Here is a 23,918-nt window from a genome sequence, read left to right on the forward strand (position 1 = left end):
TCTGTTTCATTTAGTAGAAAAATAATGACATTTTAATTAGGCAGATTATGTTAATGCACTTTATCTCATATTTACTTTGATTTATGACGGCTATGTCAAGAAGTTGACAGAACAATATACAGTAATTGATAGCTTTGCCATGATCGCATAATAAGCCTTTATTGTGCATAATGACATTTTTGCGAGAATTAGAAAGGGAAACTTAATAGTCCAAGTATTCGTTTAACAATATATGATATTTAGATACGTTTTTTATACGTTTACTTCATCGATTTTTTTATTACAATAACAGTGGAATACTATTAAGGACAAAACGTAATATTTGTAATTAACATGAACTAGGAGAATGAATTATGGATTGCTATTGACATCTTTCTATCAATTTTAGTTTTGGGTAGATGATAATCCTATCATGCTGTATGCTCAAATTCAAAAATGCATGTAGTCATTCATACAAAACAAAAACATAATCAATACTTGACCTTGTTTAAGATCAACACAAAAACAAAAATAACTTAGCTAAACAAACGATGCCATGGCTGTTACGTACCAATTTATCACTTAAACAAACAAATTGAATCTTCGGGGTTTACTTTCGTTTAGGACATCATAGTTATGACCCATGATAATACACAAACAGATATATTATCAAAATAAGAATTTTTATAAAATCGATATAGCACCGAAATGTTTAGATCCGAATATGAACGACACAATCTGAGAATGGTCCTTGATTTTTGCAGTTTGTGCAGTTAAAAAAAACTAAATTGAAAAGAGAATGAGGAATCAATGCTTTTATGTAATTTAAAATTCATAATTATCAGTGGTGCTGTTTGTCAAAAACACAATACATTGAATCTTATTTGGTAATTAATGTTATTAATTCCATAGTTATGCAATTTATATTAACCGATTCACTATAATCACTGTTACAAATATTTTACATGTATAGTTCCCGCTTAAAGATTTTCGATTGTCATGTTTTTGATTTTTTGTCAGATTTTCGAAATCCTCTGGTTTCATCCATTTGAATGCTATACAATAACTTTTCCCTTTGACCCTCATTTTTCTTTTTATAAATCTTATACATGTGTAATTATAAGCCATTTGTAACATCTTATACAATTTTATTTATTTTTTAATAGTTTGTGAGAACTTTAATTTGTCAAAGATGAAGCCATGAAAAATCAATAGGGAATATTATCCCGCCCAAATTCCAACGGCTAATATGTCAAAAACAAGCACATTGACCTATATATTTATTTTGCTTTTTTAATTCCTTAATGAATCCCCTATCAATATAAACTCGTTTTATGAAAAGCTATGCATTTTGAAACTGAGTAGCGAACTTCCTTAACATTTTCAGCAGAAAAATACAACCCCAAATAAAGCTACTTTTACCTTTAATGACTTTATATTATTCATCCTGAAATACTAAGGTGTATGTGTTTCCAATACTGGTCACAGTCTTTCAACAAATGTTGTGACATGAGCCACAACATTCACATATCTATCTCTTCACATCAAATAGAAAACCATATTTAGAAATGATTGTAGTTATGGTTTAGAACGTATCAGTTAAAAACCATGATGATGACCCTATTCCAATAGTATCTATTGTTTGATAGTATATCGTTTGATTTTCAGTTTAAATGATAGATAATACCCGATATCCTAATCTTTACCAAATGTAAGTTTAGCCTTTACATAAATGTAATAAACGTAATATATCTCTTACTAAAAAAAACAAAGAAAAAACGTCCTCTTTCAGTGGCCCATTTCAAAATCGTCTCAGTGAAAGATTTTACAAAATTAAATACTGAACGGGTTGTGTAGTGTAACATATTTTACCTTACAGACTTATAAAGGCTTCGATTATATTATCTACCAAGTTCAAATTTTGCGAGCTCTACGAATTTGTAAATTGAAAATTATATTAACACTATAACATGATTACTTTCTAGTCTAGTCTGTCTATTAATATAAAATTAATTCGGATTTCAAGTAAACAATATGAAATGATATCTAAAGTACATTTGCACACACTGAAAACGTTTAATTGGAATTACTAATCGATTTATAACAGACCTTGTTTTTTTTTATAAATGAAATAACTTACCTAATAATGGAAGATCTTCATTTAGGCCTGGAAAATAGACGGACACGTCTGTAATTCATGATAAAACTGGTAGACAGCAACATTAAAGTCATCTGCCAGATATTTCAGGAACTAAAACACTGGTATATATGCGTGTTTATTCAGATAACAACGAAGATATAGTATGGTTGTCAATAAGATAACTCTTCACAAGAAACCAAATAACACATAAATTAACAATAATAGTTCACCGTGCGGCCTTCATCAAGAGCAGCCCATACCGTATATTCAGCTATAAAATGGCTAGAAATGACAACAGTAATAATAGTTATCAAAGGTACCAGGATTATAATTTAGTACGCCAGACGCGCGTTTCGTCTACATAAGACTCATCAGTGATTCTCATATCAAAATATTTATAAAGCCAAACAAGTTCAAAGTTGAAACGAGAAAACTAAAGAACTCATTAATGTAAAAATAATGAACGAAAAACAAATATGTAACACAGCAAAAGACGACAACCACTAAATTACAGGTTCATGACTTGAAACAGGCACATACAGAATGTGGCGCGGTTAAACATAATAGCAGACACCCAACTCTTCCCTTATCCTGACACAGTTGTTTAATAATTCGACATTAAAACAAACTATGAAAATCAATTGACAAAGGCTTAACTCATTAGATGGATATGAATAGAAATACATCTAACAAAAACACAGAGTGAACGTGGCCGGGTACTTGTACATTCAAACAACAAAAAGACACTAAGCACAGATCTGAGCAGTACTCGCAGTGTATAACAGCGAGTTTAAAGCCAATAACAATTATCAATCAGTAAACATCCAACATCCAATAGATTAAGTGCAGAGACGTCATAAACAGTCAGAGAAAAATATGACCTTGTGCAATGCCAAAATTCAGGTACCCACTGATTGTAGAGTCCTAAATGTATATAACAATAAAATTTAGTTTGTCTTTAATTTACTAGAAACAAACTCAATATTAAAACCACATAAACCAATAAAAACAATATTCAAAGATCTAATTACAGTGTTCATCTTCATTAGCTTGACTTATTTGTTTATCTAAGGGCATCCGATACAGTTGCTCGATATAATGTCGTTTTTATAGTTTTGAAATATGTTGTAGGCCTTGACGAGTTATAAAATAAAACACAAAATAAAACATAGGTCACCGTGCTCGTTTTCGAGAAATTGAGGCTGAAAATTGGGGATTTGTGCAATTTTGTAAAAAAGGGAGGCAATGTTATAAAAATTTTGGAGCAAATATTCTTCGTCGTAAACTATTACGATCAGGTTCAATTTGAAGCTGTGATAAGTGAAAGTAAGGAAAAAATAAATCCCTACACGAATGACTATACAATTATTCAAGCCTTGCTTGACATTGCGGAGCAGAAGCTCAAAGTGGTATTTTTTTAATTCCAAAAACATGGAAATAAAGTATTTCTGAAAATGTCATTTTTATCATTTTTCTGCATAAACTACATTTTGTCATGCTTTCTCCAAATCTCAATTAAAAAATATATGCCACCGTGCTGGTTTCTATGCTAAACGCGATTTATCCTAAAAATTGCGTCCACCCCTTTGTAACCTCAACGTTGGCGTTAAAGTGCACGACGTCGCTGGCAAACTTTTTCGACGTTATCGCTGCAAATTACCGGCATTTTTCAGATGTATAAATATTGCTTGAAAAGAGCTACATAACATGCTAAAAATTGGTAATATTGTTTTCGGAAATAAAATCATGTAAATCATAAATACATCTCTTTGTTTGTGATCTAAGTGAGAAACATCTCAAGAAAAGTGATTACAGACTGTTGATAAATTTTACGGCTTTTAAAATTAAAGACTCGGCAATTTAGAACTTGACATACAGGTAGTACTACATGTATTGTACACACTCGTATATCAACTGATGTATTTATTTATACCATAATTATGTTGACCTCTAGATGTTGTTTTGTTTTTTGTTTTGTTTTGTTTGGTGGGCTGTTGTTTCATTACAATACTTCTTTAAATCCCTCTATTCACGTTTTAATCACTTTTTAGAATTTAACATTAACTCATAAAATTAAACTTTTATTTGTGGGTCAATGAATTGAATAAAATTGGGAGGCTCCTAAACAGATACAATAGATGACTATGCGGTATGGGCTTTGCTCATTGTTGAAGACCGTACGATGACCTATAGTTGTTAATTTATGTGCCATGTTTGTCTCTTGTGGAGAATTAACCCATTGGCGATTACACCAGATCTTCTTTTTTATGTTGTCAGGAAACAAAATCTTATAAAGGAGAATCTTCAATATGCTAAAGGATGCTTGTCCAGACAGAGAAACTATACCATAATTTTGAAATTTTGATTTGGCAAAAACGATTGAATTAATAGCGAGAGGACTGGACATTTTACCTATGCGTAATTTCATTTGTAAATAACTATATATATTTTTTCACCACAGCGCTACGCATTGCGGGGTGCATAAAATATCACACGTTCATTCCTCTGTCTGTCCTTCCTGTCCTTATGGTTAATAAGATTTTTCAAGTGTAATTTTCTTGCCAAATCTCTGTAAAACTGAAAATGTATGGACACGTTTGAAAATCAGTGCATATCAACTATTCTTTAAAAGAGTTATGCCATTCGGAAATATTAATTATATTGGAAATTGCAGCGTATTTGCTGTCATTCTGTCATTTCTCTAATATATTTGTAAAATAAATAAAGAACAAACTAAACAGCTGAGCTACGAGCATGATACGCCCGTCGTCTTATGAAAAAAAAAATACATGTTTTTAAAATAACACGGGGGTTGTACAGGGAGTCATTTGAAGTATATCCTGACTTATTTTTGCTCAAAAGGAGGTTGTATATTAGAACATGTTTTCTATGATACCAATTTAAAGCGCAATACAAATTCACTGAGAACTTGCAAATTAATGAAAGAATCATTACGAAAAAATATACAGATCTTAAGAATAATTTAACTAACAAGTATGTGAATTTTTTTTATGCAATAATTATCAATATAGTTTTTGAGATGGGGCCTACGGCGCGACATGTGATAACTCCCTCTTTTTTTTACACAAACTCAATAACTCTAAAAACAAAATTTGAATCATCCTCAAAAAGTATACAGATCTTCAGATTCACATAACTAAAGTGTATAAAGTTTTAAGCAATAATCATAAAACCTTTTTGAGATACAGCGTGGACTGTGTAAAAATACCCCTGTTTTAGTTTACCATGGACAGACGGACGCCGGCCATTTGTATACCATAATACGTCCCGTCAAAATTTTTGCAAGATATATTTGCCACTGGACGATACGCAACCAACAATCAATCAATGTATAGGACATAGCCTTGGTATTTAGCTGACATTTAAGGTAGCTCCTCCCTTATATCAAAAATAATAATTGACATGCATTATATTAGTAACACTACAAGGGTCAGTCATTTTGAGATTGCTAATTATACGATATTTTGTTGAAGATCTCACAAAAACAGTAATGTGTTTTATTTCTTATGATTTTATTAGACTGTTATCCTGTTAGAATCAAATGCACTTATATTAATGGTGAAGAAGTTAAATGCGGGAGAAACAGAAATTGGAGTATCGAAATATCCACATTACGTTTCTTATTACGGAAAATTACACGCATTACGTCCCGCAAAAAGTGACGTTTTGCGGGAGTTCGAACGCTTAACGTCGTGCATAGAGTTAACTCCCTTGAAGCTGTATCGGATGCCCTTAATTCAAACATTATCGTAACATGAAGAATTAAATGAAAATCCACATCCTAGGCGATCATTCATAACATATAATAAATCAACGGTTTCAATAAATAACTCATTTTTAGTATTCTAGTTTTGCTGATATACTTCTGCTGCGGTTACAAAAAAGTAACCAATTGAAAATGATTTCCAAATTTTTTAAGTTACAGATCCTCTTTGTTTTATACTTATGTATTATGAATTTTATGTTGGTTCTGATAATACTATATCAATCGATTACAGAAACAAAAGCATTATTATTCATTTTGTTTTGATTGGATCAATAACTACAACAAAATCCTTTAAGAAACCTAGATTGTGATGGATATCAACATACCCTTATTTCTGTTTCTGGTTCTTTCTTTCCTACGTATCAAAAAACAAACAATGAAAAATACAACTGACACTGCTACGGAAACTCCAGATATAACACCAACCCTAAAATGAATACAAGTTACAATAAACAATACATCATGACAATGTTTTTCAAGCATGTATTAGTAAATTAATATTGATAATGACATTATCTAAACTAACAAGTAAAAAGTTGCCACACCATGCCTATGACAATACATCTGCAAAATGATAGATGGTCTTTACTAATATTTATATAAAGAACAAAAATACACTAGGTTACAGTAATCTATTTACGAAATTATGTTATTCATATCTTTTCAGGACAATCGTACACTTGAATTGGAACACATCTAGAACATGATTGCTCTTTTGAACCCACAAGGACATCGGAAAAATAGCAATAATAATAGCTATACTCATTTCTTAAAATACTAAGCAAAAAAAGTAGAAAAACGCATACTTGAGCTGTTCATGCTGTTGCACATATTTTTTATTTCTCAACGAGACACTATTGACCCTAAACTCCGAAAGGTTTTGACAAATATAGGTAAGGTAAAGGTAGTCTATTCCTTTGTTATTTACTCCCACTAGTAACCCGAATTTAACTTGAACGGACAAAAACGTGTTAACGCTATTTAAATGAGATTGATCGTTTATTGATAAAGATTGACAAAAATTAAAAATTATATTTAATTCATATCAATTCATATCAATTCATTTTAACGCCAGTCAAATAGATTTCTCTGCGGTGAATCAATTGAAATCAAGTTGCTGGTTAGTTGCGTTAAACTAATAGGCCACGCCCCCGTTAAACTATTTCAAACATCCATTAATTCGTTTTAAACATGGATGAGACCCGAGCTTTTTACAGGTAAATCACTCAAGCAAAACGACCTCGATGTATCTATCGTTTTTTGTTTCAAACTTTAAATGCGTAGTCTTATTAAGTCACATGCTCCACAATTTAATTAAACGAACGTATAATACACGTGACATTTTCATATATAAGGCATTTAAATAAAAACATTAAAATATATATATATGCACGCGTGGTTTAAAAATGTCAAACTAGGGAATCTGTTGAAAATAAAATAGTTAGATGGATAACATAAATTTAATTTGCTCAAATGCACTAGATCTTTATCGCACATATATATGTGCGTTTCAAAAATTACTGAATGCTATGAAACCTCATGGCATGTAAGTAACATGTGGTCCTTTGCAACTATTTACGAAACTTTATGTATTCCTGTATATTTACCGTTTCTCTTTTCTCTTTTTATGTTTACTATATTGTACTCGTAAATCAAATGTAGACATGGAAACTACACAGCAATTATTTATTGTGTACATAATTTAAATCGATGTATCTTATATTTCCGGTAAGCAACAAATATTCATTCTCTTGCCGTATATTGATATACGGAAAAGCTTGTAATGAAAAACAAGGTTTTGATGAATTGAATAATAAAATTGATGAAGACAATGTTGACGTATGTTGAATATGATAAACAGAAAGTCATACCCAAAATTATAAATGCAGTAGCAGCCCACTGAACTTTTAAAACTGTGTTAAATTGTAATACCGGTCACTGGCCAAATCGGGCGTTAATTGTGGAAGAGAAGCAAATAGCAAACAAAAATATTGTTCTTACGATTCTGTAAAAAGATTATTGTGCTGTCATGCACCCTGACGTACTTGTAATAAATGAACATATATATATGAGATAAATTTTAGTCTGCGATAACGATGGGTAAGTTGATTTAAGTTTAACGACCTAGACTGGCTATTTATCGGCATACTCTCACGTTTTTTAATGTTTTAAAAGAAAACATATATTTACGTTTTGGGCATTAAATATAAGTCTACTTACCAAATTGAAATGAACATAAACATTGTAAAAAAATGGAAAAGAAACATTCTGCATTGTTGTTTTCATATAATTTTATTTCCTATATATTTGAGCGGAAATTTATAAGTTAAAACTGATTTTAGTATAGATAAAATATTTCATTTAGGTACTCTCGTTGAAGTTCGCGTTACATATTAAAATGAATTTCATTGGTCGGAACGTTTGCAAACTTTCAATTCAATACACAATATAGAGTCCAGTTCGGCAAAAAAAAATCAAATTAAGACTCTACTTTGTCCGATTAAACAAACAGAATTTAGAAAAATAACACTTTTACGATTCTTTCAACCACGACCAAAATATCTATCTTTTTCTCCGCTGAAAATCATTACTATTGATATTAGAACAAGTCAAAAGTTGCCGGAGCTGGTTGATTTATGATGCATACGAAACTTTAATAATTAATTATACGGTTTGTATTTTTCCAAATAACTACTATATCCGATAAAAATCGAAAAATAAATTATCGGTTAAAACTACCGATTTTTCTATGAGACAAACATTATCCTTATATGAGTCAAATTTGCAATATAGATTCATAAAGGACAAACCATATCCTCATGTTTTTTTTATGCAACACTAGTAAGCATAGTTCGTCTGTTCTCGCTTCAAACCAAGCCATCATAAATACACCAGAGATGACTAAAATGAAAGTCTTTTCGCTCATTGAGATTTTTTGGTAGGTATTAAGCTTCAATTCGACCATTAATTACCGTAAATTTTCGATTTTTGCAAAATTACGAAAAATATGTTATAATCCTTGACCTTCCCGAAGCTTATACTTCGTTTAGTCGATTGTATGAAAGTTTTTTTTAAGAAACCGGTCTTTTACTGCAAAAAAAAAAAAAAAAAAGATAAAAGCGATTTTTGTTTGAAGTAACGAATCTCATTCTTACAAGAAAATGAAAGTTTTCGTGTTTTAGGTTGTGCTGAAGCAAACGTAAAAGTTGAAATAAAAATTACACTCCGAGATTACACTAAAGACATTTCGCTAGCACACATGGGACTAGATTTATTAATTGTTCATTTGCAAGTCAAAACTAATAATCATGCAAAACAAATGATAAAACTTCCCAATTTAAAATTGAGAAAAAACCGACAGGAAACCAAAGTACAAAGGTACGGCATTTATTTAAAAACAATCTCCATCCAACTTCAAAATGTGAGGTAAATCGATTAGCTTACGCTAGCCAAGCAACCAACAGACAAAATAAATCTTGACTCTCCGATCAAGACTATCTATAGACACGGAATAAAAAATAACGGAAAATAATAGCATGTTAGAAAGGTTACAAACACATTTATACAAACATGAAGCAGCTGTTTTTTTACTGAACTGGTCAGTGGTAATACAAAACTAGGGTTTCAAAAAGATGAAGAAAAAGAAAAAGACATTTAAACATGCTAAAGTTTCTGAAAAAGCAAATCAGACATAGTGTTTAACTGAAATTGAAAAAAAGGATCATAATAGTCTATAATATGTAAACATTTATTTCAGAAAGCCAACAACAAAATGAAAGGAAACTATGTATTGCTTAAAAACATTGACCAGGGCCGTAACAGCCTCATGTTTGAAATTTTAAAACAAAGTCACAGTACAAAGGCTTGTCTTCATATCAAATTGTTTTCACGGCGAATGTCTTGCAAGAAGCAAACTCCCATTACTCCGATGTCGCCCCTGCTTAATTTTGCGTGATCCATGCATTCCCTATTTCCATTCTCAATTTTATGTTTCTGAATTACTTGTCTTTTGTTCATTTACTTCCCTACTAAATGTCTATAGTCTAAGTGTTAATTTTCATTTGTAAATGTCTGGTTTCGCAATAATGAATGTCCACCAATATCCAGACATTGTGCGAAAAAATATAGTTTAGAAGATATTATTCTATGCTGAATACAGAAAACATATAGTCGTTTCTTCATGAAGATTTGAACTCTAACATTAAAGAGAACCAAACTGGCTCTCCTTTTTGAGTATTTCCATCTGGTGTCTTACATTTAAGGGTTTAACTAATATTAACATGATTAAGTCGTGTCAACTTACTGTCAAGACAGACGCCTTTATAGAAAATAAAGGAATATGGGGTAAACATACACGGGACCTAATCGAACACAAAGTCAGAGCTTAACAAAAATACAAATTATCAATGGTCAGCGTTTTTATTCCTGTTCATCTTTATAGTCGCTAGAGGGTCTTCAACGATGAAAGAATCTGAGAGTACTTAAGTTTCTGACAGCTAGTTCACACTGTTACGTTTGGAGTCTTCCTGTCCGTCATCCCGCAATCTGATAATTTGATTATCTGTCTAAGGACCTGCGCATATATAAAATACTTGCCACTGAACATTGAACCAAGTAAAATCAATACACATCGTTTCATATATAAAAATCAATCTACAGATGATTATGCATTTCTTAGTTGGTTAGATTCCCTTTTGAGGGAGTTGAACACTTTGCGGGACAATTTTCTTCTCATGGGAAGATATATTTTTCCCATGGGAATATTAGTTTTTTCTTTTCTTTTTTTTCAGAATTTGTAAAAGTGCTATGAAATATCGAAATGGACTGACAATCATGCACTAGTAACCAATGACTGGAACAATATAACATGCATTTCAATAAATTAAAAGTATTTCTATCTTACTTTTACACTCAAAAGTCTTTTTATATCGTTGAAAGATTGATAGAAATTCTACCGTTCAGCGAATGATTTTACAATTTGAATCTTTCACCTTTGTTTTCGGTCAATATCATCGTGCATTTCATGTAATAGTGTTCGCTGAACTGTCACGTATCAGAAACATGCCTTTTGAATTTCAGAATTAAAATTATAATTTTGTTTTAATCTATAATTATACATGGGGAATGACGAATCGTGTTTTAGATTGTTTTCTAATTATAACCTTTTAATTTCGTGAATTTACATCATAATTATTATGAATGTAATTATTCTTTTTCGTCTACGTAACTCGATATGCGTGTTTTTCGCCACTACAAAGATGAGCACGAACTTTTTTTGTTCAAATTTCCTAATCATGCTTATGCAATGTTGTAACTCGTCTACACAAAAATCTTTTATTTCAATTCATTTTTGGTCTTTTCTAGATCTTTTATAACCTCTCAGGTAATTTTCAAAGAAAATCCAGAGTTTTCGGCATTTACAAGGACGCGTACGGATGAGGATTAAATATAATCTTTTTGTGATATATTCACTTGTACTTTACCCGTAGGCTGTCTTCGTGTACTGCAATTTATGGTTTACATGTTTAAAGGAATACGAATACTTTATTTCTCATAAAACTTCAATTACTAGTTATCAAGAACATACATACACATAACTATAAGGTAAAATTAGTACATGCATGTGTAAACGATACAATTAAATTAGCTTGGAGGACTGACTTTCACATTTATAACTTTTACATAGTTTTTCTAATATTACAATATTTGATGAGTTTAACTGTTGATCAGCTTTAAAGATATAAGGGTTTGACTAACAGTAGTTCCTTAAACATTTCCTTCTTTTTCTATAGTTTATATGTTCTACAATTCATAATGTAATGGTACTCATCATCAATGTTGTTTGTGTCACTGAGACGACATATTCTGTCTTCTCTGTGTAAATCCTGACACCTTCTGGACTCAATCGGCAACTACCACATCTATATCTGCGTAATATATGAATTTAGAAATGTAAAAAGGAGTTTTCTAATTGATAATTCTTTTTGAAAATATGACAGCATTATGTTTTATGCGATTCTGCATAAAAGCAAAGAATTCTTCTTGAAACTGGTCTTTGGGTTTCTGTTTAATACATTTTGACACCCATTAATCACAAACTGTGCACAAGGACGGAAAACAAATATACGTCCTTGTTGTGCACTATAATTCGAAATAGTTGTAAATTGCAATTTTTTTTAATTTCTATTTTTTCCTCACTAGATATGTGAAAGTATGTATAACATTTATTGTAAATTGCGAAAATGCATTACGAGCATAAATTTATAATTTTAAGTTAGAATTTAGAGTCTCAACTTTTTTCAAAATCTCTGTAATATTACTCATGTATTATCTATGTTTATGTCAAAGGCGTTTGATTGGATAATAGGTAAAGGTAGGCGTGGTTTTTGGTAACTTTCCTCCAATCAACTGCCCCATTCGAGAAACCTGTGTGCGCTGATGCGTGTAAATTGGGTATTGTAACGGTACGTGTCTTACATCAGAACCTATCGTGCGTGACCAATGTTTATTGTATAATTTCTTGTCACGTGGTCAAATTATCTGAAATGCAAGTTCTAAAGGTGCACTACAGCAGAATTACAGTTTCAGTTGTTATAATTCAGACACAAATTAATATGGTTATTTTGAAATCTGCTGCACGGTTTATTCCATTGGCAACCATATTCACGAAAAGTTGTAAATCTTGAATATTCTGTAATATCTTTATGAAGCGTGATTGAGAAGTAGATTCACACAGATACTGCAATCATTGTCATCTTTAAAATTTACTTTGCATGCACTAAATTTCTAATCCATTTGTATAGAACAATAAAATATGTTTAAACTACTAAATATCTAAATGAGATTACATAGGAATAACTTGTGGTGTATTCATGTATACTAGTATGTAATAATAATAAAAAGAAACCAACAGCACTATTTGACGAAGACGAAGACGAAATAAAGGATTGAATTTTAACGTTCAGTGACATATATTACAATGATGTTGAAACAGAACTTGAACTTGACAATAGGTTTTCATAGAACCGTCGCTTTTCCAAAGTACGCTTAGTTGCGATTTCACAACTTCGGGTTCGCATTATAGTTATACATGTACAAAATAACTTACAATAAACAAATTCTGATGATTTCTTCAACTGTTCGAGGACTTTCTAGTTGTAATATAAATCTGTGATTTTCCTATATTCGTACTTTCGACGAAGCAAAGCAGTTCGATCTAGATCTGGACATGTATCATCATTAAACATTTACAATATTCAATAGTTGTACATTTTTTTTGGTACATGTAGAACATGTAGAAAAATCCGTCTTTTCGGATAAAATCTTAATTTACGTACCATTGTAAAATTGAGAATGGAAAATGAGGAATGTGTCAAAGAGACAACAACCCGACCAAAGAAAAAAACCAACACTGAGCAGAAGGTCACCAACAGGTCTTCAATGTAGCGAGAAATTCTCGCACCCGGAGGCGTCCTTCAGTTGGCCCCTTAACAAATATATACTATATATATATATATATATATAGTCCAGTGATAATGAACGCCATACTAATTTCCAAATTGTACACAAGAAACCAAAATTAAAATAATACAAGACTAACAAAGGCCAGAGACTCCTGACTTGGAACAGGCGCAAACATGTTTATGATCTCAACCTCCCCCTATACCTCTAGCCAATGTAGAAAAGTAAACGCATAACAATACGCACATTAAGATTCAGTTCAAGAGAAGTCTGAGTCTGAAGTCAGAAGATGCATATACGGACCCTGGATTTAAATCAGATATGATCTGGCGGTTTTTGTCTTTTTTTCAAAATACATATTTTTAATTGTGACTATCTTTAGTTTCGAATCTTTCTTTCATTCTAATTAATTTAGTTTAAATGAAAATAAGGAAATTGGAATTAAAACACTGTTGAAGAGAAACTACATATTCGGGTTAAATTCACCTTAGTTTGTTAATTCAAGTTTGACCGGTACGTCTAAACACTGCTAAGGACTCCTTAGTGCACTAAGGACTATACAATGCCACTAAGGACTAGAAGGAGTGCTGTTGTGTGTATTATTTTTACATATTATGTTAGAGATTGATATTTCATGCATAAATTTCAAATTTTATAGAAAAATAATCATAAATAAACAAGATATTCAACATTATTTAGGCACGTGCCCGTTTTTCTTTGATATGCCGAAAATCAATGAACCGTTTGACACGTGCCAAATGACAAAACAATTCATTAAACAATCATAATCTTTTTATTTTAGGTAATAAACAATTGTATCTAAAAAAATGTATGCTTAATATTTATAATTAAATGTGTTGTTCTTATGAAAAATGATTACAGAACAAATAATTTTGTTTTTGTTTTACTTCTTTCCCGACAAAGTTATTTGCCACAGGTGCACGACTTTGATGTGCGCCTACTAAATGACTAATAAGTTAGAGTGTGGTCAGCTTGTTATGTAAGAGATATGAAGACAAAATAAATATATATATTGATAAGTGTTTTGTTTTTATTTTAATTTCGACAAAAATGCGTGTATATATACAAATGGTTTCACTAAAACAATACGATGGAATTGAGAGAGAGAAAATTATGTGTCGTTCTTGGGGTTTATCCAAACCACTAGTTTTCAACCAGCTTGATATTTGTTTACAAAGGCTTCATACGGTACTTATTTGTTTGTATATTTCGACATTTTATTATTCTTCTAAAAGTAAAAGAAGTTAAAAAAAATCATTTCCCGATTTTAAGTCAGATTAAGTTTCATTTTCAAATATATAAAAGAGACAAATGTTTTAAAAATGTTCCACAGTTTTTAGTACAGTATTCACGAATTTTTTTTTCAGTATGTGTAAATTTAGAGCTAAAGATATAATTCTGACAGAGAAAGAGAATGCTTCGTATGAATGCCTTGAAAATATGCCTTTACCACATGATGTGTAAATAATTATTTTTTGTAATGCAATATAATCAGAATATTTAAACCTAAATATATCACGCGAAAAAAAGAAAAAGCCGACAGAAATATTTTCAACTATAATTTCTTTAAATCTACTTTTCTTAAAGAAGAACAAGTATCACAGGCACTTGTCTCAGAAAAGATATATAGGAATTTTTTTTCTGAGACAAATGCCTGTGGCAAGTATGTCAGAAGGAAATCCGATTTGTATTGTTTTTAACAAATTGTCTGCTTAACATATCGTACGAAATAATTTATGAAATAATGACTATGTGCTATGCGCTTTACTCACTGTTGAAGGCCCGAAATATATTACTCAAACGGGTCATATATGAACTTAGTGTGTTGCATGTAGTAAAAATGCATTATCTTATTGGTTTCGTTTTGTCCAGTTATACATTTCTTAAAATGTCTTCATATATGAAAATAAATTTTGAACAGTGCACCATAAGAAACAAACTAAAGTGTTCCAGCTCCAAACCAGTCTATTGTTCAAACACATGTCCGTCGTCGCCTGTCACCACATTAAAGCACGCTTGCAAGAAAAAATAAACAGAATAGAGATACGGGTACAAAACACATTATAGATAATGTGTCCGACCACCTGAAAAATAAAATTGGTTCAAGAGACAAAGAACGCTACGAAATATTAGATAAATTTTTCGGTACTACCGGGCTTATCACAGCCCAATAACAAGATGAATTTAATGAAACTACGTTTGCGCGCATTTGGGGATTAAAATGTTTTACATTTGCGCGCAGCTTTTGATTACATTTGCGCGCATTCATTTTACAGGTAAACTCAGGTTAAAAAATAAATAAATATTAAATTAAATTATAAATGAATATATATTTTTTTAATTTTCATAATAAATATGACAATCAATTATTAATTTTGAAATATTTGTTAATGTATATTGTTCATATTGAATTCTAAAACCAAGTATAAAGTGATCATGATAAACACCGTTATAGCTTAAAGCATACATGTAACTTCATTGCTTCATTGCGAATATTTCAGAGTGAATAGTGTTTCAACGAATAGTGATCGCTTTTGAAATTAGTAAATAATTTAAGTTAGTTTGTCAAGTTTCCTGCACGTACCGACACGAACCGACATGTAAAGTCATGTTTTATCAGTACTTTTACCTTTTAACATTTTAATATTCTTATCTGTATATAGTTCTAGGATTTAGTGAGCAGGGGACTTATACAAACGGAAGGGATACTTATACTTGTAAATTTAAACTGAACAATTGATAAATATATAAGTATCATTACCTGTATTTTACCTGAGTTTCTCTGTCAAATAAATGCGCGCAATTGTAATCAAAAGCTGCGCGCAAACGTAATGATTTTTGCGCGCAAATGTAATGGTAATGCGCGCAAACGTAATGCATCGAATGAAAACGCAACAAGCATCTGCCGGTTATCCAAACTTCAACACGTACTTCAAAAAAATATATATATAAATGTGAATTAAATATCTATAAAAATTTGTATTTCAGTCACTTATTAATATGAACATCAAATAAAAATCCGACATTAGATATATTTCTCTGGTGACAAATTTATTATTTACAAGAAATATACACTTGAGAAAATACTTCTTCATTCAGATTTTTTTGTTAATAAAATTTCAACAACAATTCATTTATTAGTATCCAACTTTACCAAAAGGATTCCCGTGTAATCAATTAATATGTAATTTGACACGTGTCAAACGGTTCATGGATTTTCGGCATATCAAAGAAAAACAGGCACGTGTCTAAATAATGTTGAATATCTCCTTAATTTATTATTATTTTTCTATAAAATTTGAAATTTATGCATTAAATATCAATTTCTACCGTAATATGAAAAGAAATTGCATGTAACAGCTCTCCATCTAGTTCTTAGTGGCATGTTATCAGTCCTTAGTGCACTAAGGACTCCTTAGCAGTGTTTAGACACACCCAAGTTTGACATCTAACATCTTAATCCGTAATCCACATTTACCCGACAACCTTAAATTGTTTATTGAATTTTATCAATCAAATATCCTCACACAGGAAACTAGACAAAATAAGTTATTTGTAATGGTATTTATCAAAACTAAAATGATTGAAAATATCTTTGTAGAATATGAATTTGCCTAATAAGCGAATAATTATAATACATATATTTCAACATCTTCAATAGAGAGATTACTGATAAGATGCCCAAAATATATGTACATGTATACATATTGCGATTAGTGCTATATAGTATGTCAATGATATCGAATGCCTGCTGAGTGTTAAACATGTTTGACACTGCTGGTTTTAATTTTCTGACTCAAGTATAAATTTAAGAAAAGTTAATAGTTTCTGAATATTTTTAGATTCAATATTTTATCATTATTATTATTTTTTAAAGTCTCACCACATACAAACATAAAATGAGAATCACAGAACTAAACAAAACATTTAAACATTTGCATTGTGTGCATCAATCTTTAAAAAGATAAATGAGACGCGTATAAGACACAATATATAAATATAAACAAATTTTTACTCATTTACATTCAAAATTTACAGTGTCCGTATATAACAAATGAAATGAAACATCTTTTTATTTAAGAACAAGTGAAATAAAATGCCGTTTCTTTTCAATAAAATATTGTTGATGTTTTTGGCATCTATTGCAGCAACATTGTCGTTATTGAATAAATATATAAATTTTTCGCTATTTGATATTTATAAATTGAAATGTTAAGCCTAATGTATTATTATATGTCTATAATGGGCATTTTTAAAGGACAGGAATATAAAAAAAGAAGATGTGGTATGATTTCCAATTAGACAACAGTCCACAAGAGACCAAAATGACAGAGACATTAACAAATATAGATCACCGTACGGCCTTCAACAATGAGTAATGCCCATACCGCATGGTCAGCTATAAAAGGCCCTGATATGACAATGTAAAACAATTCAAACAAGAAAACGAACCGCCTTATTTATATAACCAAAAAAAAAATGAATGAAAAATAAATATGTAAAACATAAACAAACGACAACTACTGAATTGCAGGCTCCTGACTTGGGACAGGCGCATACATAAATAATGTGGCGAGGTTAAAATTGTTAGCGGGCTCCCTATCCTCACCCTAGTCTCGATCAGTGGTATAACAGTACATGTACAACATAATAAAAAAAGAGGGTTTGGATGGGGTTCAATGATTAGAGAATAATGCCCTTGAAAAATGAAGATTAGAGAATAATGGGCATAAAAAATAAAGATTAAAGAAATGCGTGGTCTAAAAATATAATGAACAATGAATGATCAATAAAAGAAAACGCTAAAAGATACCTGAATTTTATTGAATGATTAATAAAAGAAAATGCTAAACATTATCTGGTAACAGAATTTTCTCTTCTTAAAATTTAAAGAAAATTATCAAAGTTATCATTGTAAAAATATGATAAAAGTGAAAACAAACTTGGTAAACCTTTTTTGGTTTCGTGGTAACAGACTATAGGATTCAGTCAATATGAACTGGTTTCCGATACTTCTACTCGGGCTTTAAATTCAGTGGCGGATCCAGAGGGGGCGTAGAGGGCGTACACCTCCCCTTTTGCTTGGACTTTTTTTTTAAATGATTAATCAGACTAGACTTCGTGAATTAATAGGGAGATGCAGCATCTAAAATGTCCAACCCTTACACCTAACCAGCAACTACAAAATATGCATGCCCCACGCCAGGAACCGTTTAAAAAGTGCATATTTCACTTATTTTATGTTTTAAGTCCTAAAAAGGGGCAAAAAAATTTTTTCGCATCGCTCCCCTCGTTACAAAACTACAGCTTCTCTTTCAAAAAGCCTGAATCCGCCCCTGTTTATATCTGACTATGCGGTTGGCTTTAGCTCATTGTTGCATGCCGTACAGTGACCTATAGTTGTTAATTTCTGTGTCATTTGGTCTCTTCGAAGAGTTGTCTCATTGGCATCTTCTTATGTGTAGTCAAAATCACTGGAAATAACTGATGAAAACTTGGACTTGTTACTTCATAGAACTAGCACTTAAATCATGCAGAACAATACACACCAACACGTCATTATTGAGAAACAAATGAAAGCCTTGCTGTTGTTTGGAAATCACCGTTCTCATTCATTTAAAAGAATGATTTTTACTCTTTTTTTTTAAAGATTAAAGAAAACTGGGGAAAAATTAGAGAATAATGCGTAAAAAATTACTTTTAAAGAATAGACTTATTTTTTGAAGATTAGAAAAAAAGGGGTGAAAATTAAATGTTTACAGAAAAACAGCCCCCCCCCCCCCACAATTCAGACCCTCCTATAAGAATCATTTTAAATAGGATGGACAAAAAGATGGAGGGGTAGAGTGTAATATTTGTAACTGGGCGTTAAGCAATCATGAATCATTTAATCTATTCTTCATATTTTCATCTCTTTATTCTGTAATTTAAAGTGCTTATCCCACTATCATCTTTATTTCTGTAAACTTACTTTCATAGCCTCATATATGTACATGTACATGGTATTTGATACAGGAACAATATACCGTCGTATATTACAAAAATTGAGAATGAAAATGAGGAATGTGAAAAAGAGACAAAAACCCGACTATAGAGCAGACAAAAGAGGAAGGCCTAAATTACGGGTCTTTAATGTAGCGAGAAACTCATGCGTATACATACATGCATTATTGTATGCACATGCTTGTTCCAGAGACATATAATACAATTATATTTCTCTGGATAAACATAATTATTTAGAATTAAAAAGTGTATAGTTATCAATAAGTTCATTTTCAAAATCATTTATTTAAAGTGAAAAATCGCGAATTATCCCTTTAAGGCTTTTTGAAGATCTTCATCAAATAACGAATGAATATAAGAAGATGTGGTATGCTTGTCAATAATTTAATTCACCGTACATGTGGAATACCGTATGATAGTTTTTTTGGTCTAAAAAAAATACATCTACTACATGTCTTTGATTTAACAAATGATAAATGATCTGGCATAAAAACGTGATTCTGAATATAATCTAAAAATTGAAGAGAAAGCCAGACTAAGACGTTATACAATTTAAAGAATACAAAACTTAAAGTTTTATTACTTAGAGGTATACTGTCCCCTTCTTTTAACCTACAAGAAAACTTCACGAGAGCCGATGATTAAATATCCACCTTGTTTTTTCCGTATATATACTGAGCCAAAAAGGTTTAGCAACACTTTTTTTTTATAATTTTTTTTTGGTTGTTTTTGGAAAAAAATATTTAAACATCATTGATATAATCCTTAGTTTTACCTGTAACAGTCGTACTTTTTTCCTGCTGATTGATTTCGCGCCATTTCAGCTTTGCACGTGTCAATGATGTTTTACCTTCTGTACCTGTAATTTTAAAACGATATTAAAAAATTCTTTTTCACTAACGTTCAGAAACACACCATTGGTAAGAAAAACACAAACACCGTTGAAAAATTTGCTTGGGGCGTCAACCAGGCCACCCCGAAAATGACAGTCAGAAAGGTCTTGAAACGGTTGATGCCGGAATGAGGGTTGTTGACATCATGGCTCGATTTAATGTGCACTAGGCAACAGTTCAGAGACTAACAAACAGATATCGACAAATTACAACTGCATAGGATAGGTCGATATCTCGTAGACAAGAAAAAACTATCGTCAAGGGAGGAGCGCTTCCTTCGCTTTACGTCAACACGTGACAAGTTTTTTTCGGCTAAAAAAGTACTGCATTGACTAAGGGAAGTTGCTGGTGTTCCTATCAATCCTTCATTGGTGCACTAAGGGCATGGCTGAGAAATTGATTTTGAGAAACATTATACTCATTTAAGCATTTTGACCCTCCCGCGCTCCATACAAAGAAAATCCTAATTAATGTGAGTGATAAACATTCATGTTGCTTCTGACATATCATAATTCCATTTTTGTGTTATTAAAATTATATATTTAAATTTTATGATTTTGTAATAAAACAAAATTTCACAATTTAATTTGTTGCTAAATTTTTTTGGCTCAGTATATATATTAAAATAACTTAAGAAGCAATTCAAAGTATATTCAATTTGTTTCAATATTGCCGAAAACTGAGGCTACTATAAATTTTATACATGTAGTCGTCTCAGCCGAAAACAATACATAATATTGATAATATAAGCAAGTGTGACAAACCAAATTGAATCACAAATTTGTTGTTTGGGATTATTCATGATTCACTAGTATTCCTTTCACGAATTTGGCTATACTTTTTGACCTTTTGGATTATAGCTCTTCGTTTTTTATATTAAATTTGCTTTTGATTTCATATATTTTGGCCTCGAGCATCACTGAAGAGACATGTATTTTCGAAATGCGCATCTAGTACAAGAAAATTGGTACCGTTAATTGTATTCTATATTAACCAGTGACACGTGTCCTAATTTTTAAGAAAAGGGATAGAAAAAGTATGAATCAAAAATATCCGGTTTTTCAAAACTATATTTTCAAAATGCATTGCATAATTTAAACCGATTTAAAGTGTTTCATTTTATTGTATGTTTGTGCGTATACGAAAAAATGATAGAAAGTTAAACTTCAATGTTCATGACTTACAAGTATTATATTTCTTGTAAAATTGATAAATGAGCGGTTTTCACAAATACTGAACATTAGAATATATCGTAAACGTCAATTAATGAACAAGCAAACCCAACGAGAAAAATATAATTTCAGAGGCATCTACATGTACATGTATAACTACTAGTTTTGAGTTAGAGAAATCATTCAACATGTTCATTGCCATATGATTCTATTCAGATTTGTGAGTTTTTTCGATTTACGAATAAGTCTATAAGATACAAAAAATTAATTGAAGCAAAAAAAAAAGAAAGAGACATGAAATAACGAATTAACATAAGTTTACAAATACATACCTAGGTGCATTTACCAAAACAACATTTGAACTTATTAATACATTTTTTCATATTATTGTAATTTTATGTTTATGTACCCGATATGGAGTTCTTCTGAAATTAAAAATCACTTGAATGGGTATTTCTGGTGTATATACATGTATCACACTTGCTATCTACATGTACAATATACGGAAATGACACGGCTGGGTATTGTAAAGTTACTGAAGGTAGATTACTGGCAGGTGTATATCCCCGGGCGAAGAATTAACTGATTTGTCAAAACGGTTAGGTTTAACTTGTCATATTGTAAAGTTTTGAATCGCGCTCATCTCTTTTTTTTATTATATGAATTGCGCCAATAAATGAAACTTGACACATTCCCCATTTCCATTCTCAATTTTATTAATTGTGTCATATTTATCTCGAAACTATTAACCTATTTACACGTACATGTAACATTAGAATACCTACTTCAACTGTTGAATAACTTTATAATTACTAAAATTCAAAATTATGTACTTCTCCTTCCGTATGCTATGTTTTTGTGTGTCAATTCTTTCTTTCCATCAGGTCCATAGTGCACTTTTTTTGTCAGTCTAAGTGCACTAAGGAGGCCCTTTCAGTTTGCGATTTCTGTACCTACATGAAAATACCTAAAAGGACCTCCTCAGTGCACTAAGAAGAAACATTTGAAAAGAAGTCTATAATATTTGCGCAATTAAATGATTGTTTTATTGGCGCTAATGAATGTTGCAGTTTTTATGATAAAGTTATGCAAAAAAAGAATTCCCGTAATTAACTTGTGGTGCAAATTAATTCTTTTTTAGCTAAACTGGATATCGGCCTTCAAAACATTGTGTATACACAAACAAAGCAAGATTTATCTTTTACGCAGTCTAGCCGGTGAAGGATTTTAATTTTAGAATGTAATGAACAAGTAAGAAGATCGTTAAATCGGAAAATGAGCTATGCACGATGAAAGTTTGGTGCGTCTATAAAAATTTCATGGATTCTCTTGATAATTGTAAAGTTTCAAGTCTTTAAAAATAACACCCATTTGTAGAACTGATTATTTCGATCCTTCAAATATGCATGTGTAGAATAATAATAAAAAAAATATATTATTAAGTCTCTTTCATATAGATACTGTAGATTTGTATTTGAACATCGATTGCAAACATAACGTTCAGTGAGAAATATTTCATGTATTCGTACAGAAAACAAATCAACTTCTTTCAGAATACAATTGATTGGTTATTGAAGTAAATGATTTGCGACAGAATCAGTGACACTTGGCCAGAAGCTTACCTCTAAAATAAAGAAATATAAAAAAAGGTAGAGTTATTTTTAATTCTGTATTTTACTCATAAAGGACTTAAGCACTTTTTACAGTCAATGCCGAAAATATGAAATACATCGATTTAAATTATGTACACAATAAATAATTTTTGTGTACATAGTTTTCCGTGTCTACATTTGAATACGAGTACAATATAGAAAACCATCATGTTATATATTTAACTATTTTTTTTCAACAGATTCACAAGTTTTGCATTTTTAAACCGCGTGTGCATATATATTTTAATGTTTTTATTTTAATTCCTTACATATGAACATGATACGTGTATTATTCATTCGTTTCAACGTTTTAAATTGTGAAGCATGTGACTTAAATAAGACTATACGCATTTAAAGTTTGAAACAAAAAACGATCGTTTTGCTTGGGTGATTAACCTGTAAAAAGCTCGGGTCTCATCCATGTTTAAAACGAATTAATGCATGTTTGAAATAGTTTAACGGGGGCGTGGCTTATTAGTTTAACGCAACTAACCAGCAACTTGATTTCAATTGATTCACCGCAGAGAAATCTATTTGACTGGCGTTAAAATGAATTGATATGAATTGATATGAATTAAATATAATTTTTAATTTTTGTCAATCTTTATCAAATAACGATCAATCTCATTTAAATAGCGTTAACACGTTTTTGTCCGTTCAAGTTAAATTCGGGTTACTAGTGTCCTTAGTATTCCATGCAATTAAAGTAGTGTAACGGTAATGTTTTGTAAAAAACTTAGATATTTAGAAACAATGTCCAACTATGACATGTATGACTTTCTCAAAAAGTACTGAAATAAGCGTTTGCAT

Source organism: Mytilus edulis, chromosome 7 (genome assembly GCF_963676685.1).
Source record: "Mytilus edulis chromosome 7, xbMytEdul2.2, whole genome shotgun sequence".
Taxonomy (NCBI): Eukaryota; Metazoa; Mollusca; class Bivalvia; order Mytilida; family Mytilidae; genus Mytilus; species Mytilus edulis.